Consider the following 10,702-nt stretch of genomic DNA (forward strand, 5'->3'; position numbering starts at 1 on the left):
TCAGAACGTACACAGGGACAGAGCTGGTGAGAGAGGGGTTTCTGTGGCCTCAGCCCTCGGCAGCCCACAGGGAAGAGCTGGGAGAAAACGTACCTTGACAACACTCTCCTCCCTCCTCCCGACCCTCCTCAGGGTTCCTCGTCAGCTGTGCCCAGCAGGAAGTAGAGGCCAGGTGGCTGTCCCGAAGCGCTCAGGTGGACAGACTGGGTCTGAAGAGGCACACAGTGCAGTAGGTGATGAAGGACGAGGATGCTAACAATAAAAGCCAACACTTTCACTGGGCTGGCTCTGCCAGGAATTGTTCTAGCAGCCTTTCATAGGTTAATTCATTTAATCCTTGCAGGGCCAAGAGCAAAGGACACCGAAAGCTAGGTGAGGATTCAGAGGCATTCCAAGGGATGAAGGAGGAGGCGGATTCGAGCTGGGCCTCACGAGGTAGAGTGGCTTGAAGAGGACACATTTATTAGAAACACCCTGATCGAGGCACAAAGGAGGAGCAAACAACACTCCTAGATCAAAACGCCGATTTATCTCAGTGCTAACAATGGCAAGTGGCGTTTTGTGTGTGGCGGGCAGGAGGGCGGAGGTAGGTAGGAGGGGTTTGCAAGTTCAGACAGGTTTGGGATTAGGAAGCAGTCAGGCCTTCCTGCCCCTGCGGGCGGCCCGCTCTCTTTAATCACGTCCTTTAAGAAGGCCAGGTCGGAAGGAAGAAGGAGGCCTTGGAGCCCACTACCACCGACGGTGACCATTATTATTAAACTCCGTTTGCCAGATGCTTTTATGCCCCTCACCTCTGATCATCAGCACAGTTTTGCAAAGTGAACACTACCGTCCTTTTTTATTTATTTTTTTAACGGATGAGCAAACAGAGGTCTGGAGAGGTTGAGTAACTCACCCAAGCAAACAGGTGACAGAGCTGAGGTTCGAGTCCAAGTCCTGTGAGCCTCCCATTAGACTATGTCGCCTTCCACGTCTACGGCAGAGACAGAACACAGGGCGTGGGGAAGACTGGAAAAGCCCACGTGCCTAAACGGAGGGGGCATCGGACTGAGGAGGAGACGAGGGTTAAGATTACTGGAGATAGTTCCGGGAGAAAAGCAAACAGAAATTGAACTTCGAGGGCGAGGCGAATTACTGCTAGTGGAGAAAAGGGACAGAGCATTCATCATGGGGACAGCATAACCAAGTGTATAGTGGCAGGAATGAGCATGGTTCATCGCACCAGCAGAGGCAGCCATCCTGGTGAGAGCTGGAGGCTGAGCTGGGAGGGATTTTGCTGTAAAAAATGTAGGGGCTGAGACTTTGGACTGGCTGCAATGGGACTTTGGCATCAGGTCAAGTTCTTGAACAGAAAAGTGACACGATGAAAGCGGAGATTAAGGAAGATTAAAATCCAAGGTACACAGTTTATATCCACAGCCAGGACTTGGAAGAATGCACGTGATTCAGCTCTGTAAATTAGATATTGAAAACAGGCGGCCTTTAAAAACACTTCTTTCTATTGTTGGGTATATTTTAGAAAGGGCCGTCATTCAAAATGTAGCTAACACAGAAAGTTGGTGTTTTTTCCTTTTCCCACCTTCATGAGTTTAACTGTCAGGGTCTGGGGTGTTGCTGACCTGACCCAGAAGGTTCGATAGTGCGAGGCCCCGCTGGAGGAAGGCAGGAGGAAACGGCAGACGCCGACTTCACCGCGGAGCGCGCTTCTGCCGGGAAGGGCGGTGCTGTCGCACGGGGAGCGCAGTCTTGTGGGCACTTCTCCTGCTCCCCTTTCTCGTGCTCCCCTTTCTGTCGCTCTCCAGGGGGCTGCATGGCTCCTCACATAGCAGAGTACGAAAGTGGCATTCGGCCGCACGTGTGTGATACAATAAGTGGAAGTATGTTTACATATTTTCTAAGTCTGGGGTCCTATTCCTAGCCGCGGGCCTGGATCACAGCCAGGCCTTGGGCCAGCCAGGCCCTGGATCAGCCAGGCCTTGGATCAGCCAGGCCTTGGATCACAGCCAGACCTTGGATCACAGCCAGACGTTGGCCCAGTCAGGCCTGGCGCCCACACTGACACTTGTATTACTTTTCTGGAAAACTACTGCCCCGAAACAAAACGTGTGAGCACGTGCAGGCCCACACAGCTGTGCGAGCAGCCCCGTTGTTTTGACAGTGGAGATGGTGGGCGCCTGTAGCTAGAACCTTGCCATCTGCCTCCTGGCTGGCCTGAACCCTCGGTAGGTGCTGAAAAGGAGGGCTTGGTCTGTGGATCTTCAGGGTAACAATGTCTGGAATGGGCCCGTGATGTCAGGTTCTGCTCAGAGCCACAGTGCTGAGATGTGGTGAGAGCCTGGAAGCTGGCCTTGATTTGGTTCTTACATTGTCAAATCAAAATTAAACAAACATAAATGAACTTAACCTAGGGCTTAAGGAATGAGTGAGCTAGAGAAAGGTAAAACCCATGGCTGAGGCGATAAGGGGTCACCTGGGATGCCTGAGTAGGACAGTCCAAGGCCATGGTCATTGCAAATCCACCAAGTGTTAAGCTCTGTGCAAGGCCTAGAGTAGGCGCGAAGATGACTAAGGCCAAGTATCTGTTCTCAAGTGGAGAAGCCACAGTTGCAGGTCCTCAGATGTCACCTCTTCAAGGACCGCTTCTCTGACACATACACCCTGCCCCATTCAGGGATACTTGCCTTACCTGGGGCCCCGCAGCCCTGTGTGTTTATACCGATCATATTGCTCACCACACTGAATCGTCATTTGCTGACTTATCTGTCTCCTGCTCTCTCTCCAATGTTAGTGCGTCACCGCTTGGATCAATGTTTTAAAAAACTCATCATCCAGCGAAACGGGGTAAGAGAAGTTAAATCCAGCCAAGGAAGTGAATTAATAACTTTGAGTTATCTTGAGATCATTTGCTTTGTTAAGAGAACGAATTTATGAAATGTCCTCCAGAAGCTCAGAAAGTAACCATCTCACGTCTTTCTGGGCTCCAGGGTGATTGCGGGATTCTGAGAACCTGCAGCCACTGACAGTAATGGGTGCCCAGTCATCTGGGACAGGCTAGAGGGTGGAGCAGAACGACTAAGAGGAACCTCCGATCACCTTTGACCCTCTCACTCCCAGGGAGGAGAATGCAGCCACATTCAGCCTTCCTTCTCCTATACCCGGGAGAGGGGAGCGGCTTAGGGTGGTGATGACCATCAGCTGTGGGAATCTTGCCCCTCACTCTTCTATTTACATCATGGTGTCAAGCCCTAGGTGTTCATGCCTGACCAGTATGACAGCATAGTATTTAAAAGGGGAGAAGGACAGCGGGTAAACAGCTGCGTGTAGTTGGTAGGCTTTTGTGGTTTGTCAAGTGAAGAATCATATTTCCTTCCCCCCTCCACATGATTTCAATTCTTCCTTGACCTCTCCGTTCTTTCGCCTGATTCTGGAAAATATTCTTTAGGCTTCTGGACAAAGTAGACTAACTATATAGGTGATGAAAACTGCAACCCTACATCCTATTCTCCAATGTTAAGTTCGCTCTAATTACATTGGCATAATGAATTGACGCAAGACACAGAATGGTCACACGCTCATACCAGGCAGTTGTGGTTTCTTAGCAACAAACTGGAAACTGTGTTAAGTAGGTCTTGTTTGCATCTGGGTTTGTGTGCATCAAGGGCTGTGGTCACTGTTGAACGTAGATGGACATTTTGCACATGCATATTGATTTCTTCCCTAGGCTCCATTGCAATGTAGTCACCTAACAAAGAGTTTGAAAGGCTGTAGTACTCTTGAAATTGTTTCATGGGTCTGGAGCTAATTGTAAAAGAAGCTAATCTTATCTGCTTCTGCTTACCTTGTAATGTGTGCTGTGCTCTGAGTTATAACAATTTGTCTGGAGTAGCACAGAATATCCATTCTGAAGCTCTGCTTTAGTTTCTAAATCAATCAACCCCTCCTATTTTCTGGTGCTCAACTGATCTTAGAATAGAATACCTTATTTCTATTTTTGCCTCCTGCAGAGAGAAGAAACATGCCCATGTCACTCAGCTAGCCAGGGGTAGGGTCAGGATTCAGATCCAGGTCGACCTACTGTGGGATATGGAGGAGGTTTCTGCTTCGAGACTTGAACTCCTATAGTGTCTCTTTAAAGATGGTAGCCTGAGCGTTCTTGGGCATCAAACAATCATTTTTCTGGCAGGCCCTTTCTCTGGATCAAGACGTGGGAGGGAATAAAGATGAACTCGAGACTCCACGGTACATGCTTCCTGCCACGTCACTGGTATTCTATTAGTACGTGCTGAATGAATGAATGAATGAATGAGTGATTCTAATTCCATTCACAGCCAGGGTTTACACTTGCCCTGAAAACTGAAGCAGATCATAAGTGTTTCCATTACCCAACACTCCGGAGATCATTTTGTTGTAAACGACAGTACTGTTGCAGGTTACCAGAGAATTATAAGTTCTCGTTGTCCAAATTATTGTTCTCAATAATTGTTGTGTTGACACAGGGAGAGAAACGGAGCTGCCCCCTCTTATGAAACAGTGAGCCAGCATGAGTCAGGGATGAGCATTAGCGGGCGTTGTGGCGAAACAGGTGGCAGCGGACTGCCTGGGGCTGTGTTTGCCAAGAAAAATGCGATCACAGAGCACAGCGTTAAGATCCTTGCACTGTCTTGCTGAGAAATTGTGCAGAAGCGTTTATACCTGCTTAGTCTGTTTCATCCTGGATGAGAGCCACTCTGACATGGGCTTACTTCTGAGGCGCTTTGAGTCTTTCGGGCCATGGCCTCTATTTATAGCTGGGTCTCCAAATATAAACTAACAAAAGCTCTGCTTCATCTCCCCGTCCAGCCCACACCCTCTGGAGGTACCTCACTGTGCATTCTGTATCTCCAAGTTGTACCCGGATATGAGGGCTAGAGAAATCCTTGTGCTAGCCAACCATCATTTATGCTCTCGTTTGTGTCTATTCATTAATCATTTCTTCTATTTTTTTCTCTCATATAATAAATACTCATCAATTTCTTGCCAAGTGCCAGACAAACTTGGAGATGTGAAAATGAATGTCATTCTTCATAGTGAAGAAGCTCCACTCATGGGACACAGTGTCTTTGCAGGGTAGATATTATTGAAGATTTACTGGCAAAGGAGGAGGCTTTACAACTCAGCAATGCCAACAGCTTAATATTGAATATCGGACATCACTGTCTTTAAAAATCTTTCCACTGCTCCGTCTCTTTGTGTGCTGGCTATTTCTTCTCTCCCCTTTTCCTCAGAGGAGGAGACTTTTATTCCCGCCCCTCAGATGACTCAGGGAACACCTCTGATGGCTAAAGATTTATTGATGCAATCTCTTCAAACAGGAAGCAGCCGCCTTAGGTCTTATTCCCTCTCCTACCTCTCTTTTTTTAAGGAGGAGTGAGTAGTATAAAGATTTAATTTACTCATGGATAGAAGTTACATCACACACTTTCTCCTCCCCATTCCCCAACCCCCATCTTTGCCTTAGAAATAACTTTTGCGTTACAATCAGTTTTGGTTTTAAAACACTTGCAAAAGGTGAACTAAATGAAGAAGTACAAATTGCCAGTTATAAAAATAGTCACAGGGATGTAAAATACTGCATAAAGCATATAGTCACTAATATTGTAATAACTATGCCTGATGTCGGGTTGGTACTAGACTTATTGGATGATCTCTTGGTAAGGCATATAAATGTCTAGTCACTATACTGTACATCTAAAACTAATATAATATTGTATGTCAACTGTAATTGAAAAATAAATTTAAAAAATTAAAAGCAAGACAGAACGCTTACGTCATCGTTATATGAAGCCGCGCTTATTAACAGTTTGTGTATCTCGTTTCGATTAGCAGACATTTGGTCCTGTCCACACCGTCCCCTGAGACATTTGGTCCATGCCAAAAGGACAAAACTCCTTCACCTTTGCCAACAGGTGAAGCTCTCCGAAGCCTCTCTTACTGGGATTTTATAGGGGCTTCCTCACGTAGGCATAACCAACCATTAACTCCGTTTCCGCCCCTCTCCCCTCACTGGAGGATGGGGATGAGGTTGAAAATTTTAAGCTTCTGATCATGGCTGGTTTTCCTGGCGACCTGCCCCCACCCAGGAGCTCTCCAGCGGTGCCTCATTAGAAAAAAAGGTGCTCCTAGTGCTCTTATCACTTAGGAATTTCCAAGGCTTTTAGCAGCTTTGTGTCAGGGATGGGGTCAAAGATGAATATATATATATATGGGTAATACTATAATTTTTAAAAATTAATTTTATTTTCCAACTACAGTTGTACAGGTGTACGACACAGTAGTTAGACATTTATATACCTTAGGAAGTGATCTCCCCGATTAGTCTAGTACCCACCTGGCACTATGCAGAGTTATTGCACTATCATTGACTATATTCCCTATGCTGTGCTTTACATCCCCATGACTATTTTTTAACTGCCAACTTGTGCTTCTTAATCCCGTCACCTTTTTCACCCAACCTGCCACTGCCCTCCCATCTGGTGACCATCGGTTTTGTTCTCTGTATCTATGAGTTTGTTTCAGCTTTGTTTTGTTTTGTTTTTTAGATTCCGTATATAAGTTAAATCATATGATATTTGTCTTCCAAGACAAATATTAAAACAAGAGCTGCAGCTTTTATCATTTAGGAAATTACAAGGGTTTTAGGATCCCTGAGCCAAGAATCAGGGGCAGAGACCAATATATATGTTTTCTATTATCTCACAACTGTCTATTAATGGCAGACAGAATAGATATATTAATCTCTCAGATAATTTTTTAAAAAAACTTCTGAGCCAAGAGTTTTAGCCTTTTCCTTATATGAGATTTGTTGACCGGCTGTGATACTGAGCAGAGTTGAGTTTCATCAGCTCTGTCTTTTGCTAGAGAGAGGCGGATAGGAGTTGATGGGGCATGAAAAATTCATGGTTGGGGGAAGCGAGTCTCTGCAAAGGGAAGATGAACTTTCGTGGCATATAGAATTTGATATATTAACAACCACTCTAGTTCAAAAGAGCTTAGATGAGCAAATTTATTGAGGCGACACTACTTCAGAACTTTGGGGCCTGGCGAGTCGTGACTGTCAGCTCTGGGCCGTTAAATGAAGCCATCGAAAGATGCTGGGACGCAATTTTCCCACAGGGGACTAGTGGGGGAGAAATCGAATGACAGATATCTGGAGTCCGAATTCCATTTTTCCTTTTTTATGTTTTTAACAAAGCTCATTACTGATTAAGAGATTCCAGAAAATCAGATTCACGCCACATTTATTTGTTCATTCCGCCAGCATTTCTTGAGTTCCTACTGTATGCCAGGCACCGTGTCAGGTCCTGGGGGCTTTGAAGCAAAATTCAGCTAAGTCCTCATGCTAGAGAAGGCCTCAGTTTATCCCGAAATGAAAACGTGGTGGTTGGGATGGAGGTGGGCATGGGGCTCCCCGATTTCTTGGTGCCTTGGGAAAGTGACCATTCTCTTCTAGAGCCCCCACGCTAGAGAAAGTCATTTTATCCCATGGAGATTGGTAAGCTCTGAGTCGTCATGGCAACAGATTAAACAAAATTGGAACTGGGTATGAGGGCCCCAGTGGTGAGCACACTGTCCCCACCTCCTCCGCCTGAGTTCTAGCTTGACTAGTCTTTGCTTACTGCAAAGACCGTTTTCTTAGATGTGGAATTTGGCTGGAGAAGAAGGAGCAGAAGAAAGGGAACCGCTGGGAAGCGGGAGACTAGAGACGCTACAGATTCATAGGGAAAAATAAGCTAAAACGCTGACCCTCATCACATGCCAGGCTCGGTGCTGTGTGTTGCAGCCTCATCTCAGCTGATTCTCACTATAACGCCGTGTGGCTGCCAGGCTTCCTCCCCCACTACAGAGGCGAGGAAACTGAGGCTCAGATGAGCTACAGATAAACTGCCCGAAGAGGTAGCAGAGCCGAGATGAGAATGTGGGCTTGTCTGATCCCCATGCCCGTGTTCTCAACGCCAAGTGGCAGTGTACCTGGAGGTGTGGAGAGCGGAATGACCAAAACGCAGACTGTCAGGTGCAGTTCCCGATCTGCTGAATCGGGATGTCTGCGGCTGCGGCCCAGGAGTCAGAAAACGAAGGCGTCTTGGAGGTTGCCTGGTCCGAGTGACGCCTGGAGAGGGGAAGTGACCTGCCCCAGGTCTCAGGGCTCGTTAGGACTAGGAGCCAGGTCTTCTACACCAGCTTAGGGGCTTGGAGGGGTAGAGCGGGGTGTTCACAGGGAACCAGAACAGGATATGATGGGCCCAATCCCTGAAAGTTGATGACAAGGCTCCATCTAACCGGTGCTCCAATCAAGAAAAAGAAAGGAGGGAGAGAGATGCTTTAACCAGTGCTTATTATATTTTCTTTCCAGCATTTTTGCCTGCAAGGCTAACCCACTTCCTAGCCCGGTCACCAGGGTAACCATCACCCCCACCTTGACAGTCAAGTGCGCACGTCCCCGAATCCTTGCACCCACATCCTGGGCCTCGGGACCCAGCCCTATAATCAGCCTCCCGCTGCTTCTGCACACAGGCAGCAGCGACAGTCAGACAGTCAGCTCCCTGCTCTCCCGGCCCATCACCCCATCACGGTTCTGCAGACACCCCCGCCCCACGCTCACACACCGAGTTTGTTTCCCTCGCCCACTGCCTCCCAGGAGACAAATGTGCAATCTGCTCTTGGCGTGTATCATCACCTCTGGAGGGAGGAATCTGCCCTCGAGTTGGGGCACAACCCAACACACACGGCCCACACAAGAGAAAAAAACGCCCCCTCCCAGAGGAGGGGAGCTGTAGCCGTGAACGTCCTCTCTCCCTCCAGAGACAGCTGAGGGGGTGGCTGGAGTTTAGGAAGAGTTTGCAAAGTGACATCAGAAGAGGGGCTGAGGAGGCTAATAGGGAAGAGAACTGAGGAGAGGATGAAGCAGCTCCAGGGCTGCCGCACCCAAGGGCCCCCTGCTTAGGAAATCGGAGGCCCCTCCATCACCATAGACACCTGGAGCCTGACGCTGCAGGTGTGAGGCAAGGGGCCCTCTTCAAGGACCCCACCAGAACAGTTTCATGACGCCAGGCTGTTAGGGCCATGGAATCCCCAGCAGGACTTCAAAAAATCCCATTTCCATCCAGGTCCGCAGGATGGGCCCACCCATGCGCCCTGCCTGCTGGGCCGAGCACCTCCGAGCTCCTTCCTCAACTGCTGGAGCCATGCAGTGCTTCCCCAGCTCTGTCCTGACCCCTGTCCCAGACACTCCAGCTGTCTCCTGCTTCGCCTCTTCCTTCTCTCATCCCTCCTGTCTCGGACACGTCTTAGATCGTGTCAGATTCTCTGGGTCTCACCTGTCTCCTAGGCTCTGAGCCACTTGCTCAGCCCTGGGGAGCAGGGATCGCTGTCTTGATCATCCTTCTTTCTTGGTTCCCTGCAGTCTGAGGCCAGCCCCTCAGGTTCTTCCTCCCATTTCCTGACTGGGATGAAACCTTCCTTCTGAGACGTGGGGTCTGGCTTCTCTGAAACGTGAGATCATAACAAGGAATCAACTTTGACTAACAGGAGGCAAAAGGCGGGAGGAAGCCTTGCATGCTTCCTTCCCGTGGCGAGTTCCCAGGCCTGGTTTCTGCACAGCCTGTCTGGAGATGTCCTGTGTGGCTGAGCATCTGGCTGTGCCTCTTCATGAGCTGGGGGGCAACGTGGCAGCCCAGTGCCATGCATTTACTTCCCACCCTGGCCCACTTCTCATTACTGTCCCCTCACTCCGGTTTCCCTGGGACTGTATTCCCAAGGAAGGGTTAGCACTTAAACTTTGCCTCAGACTGTTTTCTAGGGAATCTGGGCTAAGTCAGCACCTAGATTCAAATAGAACAGAGTTCTGGTTCTATATTCCCTAGCCTAATTCCCTCATTTCACAGAGGGAGCTGAGGCCCAAGGAAATGAAATGATTTCCCCAAGTTTACAGGTAGTGTAGAAGCTATGCCTATTCATTACTTCGATAAATAATTAATGAGCACCTACTATGTGTCAGGCATTATTCCAGCCATTGGGAAATCGGTGGTGAATAAAATGGAAAAAAAACCCTGCCTTTATGGAACACAATATTTGACTGGGGAATTGGAGGAGAAGAAGACTATAAATGAGATGAGTGAGTAAAATATTCAGAAATTAGACTGATAAGTGCTGCCGGTGGTGATAGCGAGTGTATGGGATGAATCGTGTCCTCCAAAAGTCATGCTGAATTCCTAACCCCAATACCAGGAATGTGACTGTGTTTGGAAACGGGGCCATTAGAGGTGACTGAGTTACAATGAGGCTATTAGGGTGGTCCTTGGCCTCATGTGACTGGTATCCTTATAAGAAGAGGAAATTTGGATACCCAAAGAAATCCCAGGGATGCCTCGCACAGAGAAAGACCATGTGAGGACAATGTGGGAAGGTGGCTGGCCGTCTGCAAGCCTTAGGAGAAACCAACCCAGTTGACACCTTGGTTTTGGACTTTCAACCTCCAGAACCATGAGATAATCCATTTCTGTTGAAGTCACTCGGTCGGCGGTATTTCGTTATGGCGGTCTCAGCAAACTAACGCGGTGAGATTTTAATTCCATAAAAGGCATCCCAAGCTGACCTCATCAAGAAGGTGCCATCTGAGTACTATCCTGAAGGACATGATGGAGTGAGTTAGCTGAAAAGCCAATGG

Source organism: Pteropus alecto, unplaced genomic scaffold, assembly GCF_000325575.1.
Source record: "Pteropus alecto unplaced genomic scaffold, ASM32557v1 scaffold8, whole genome shotgun sequence".
Lineage (NCBI taxonomy): Eukaryota > Metazoa > Chordata > Mammalia > Chiroptera > Pteropodidae > Pteropus > Pteropus alecto.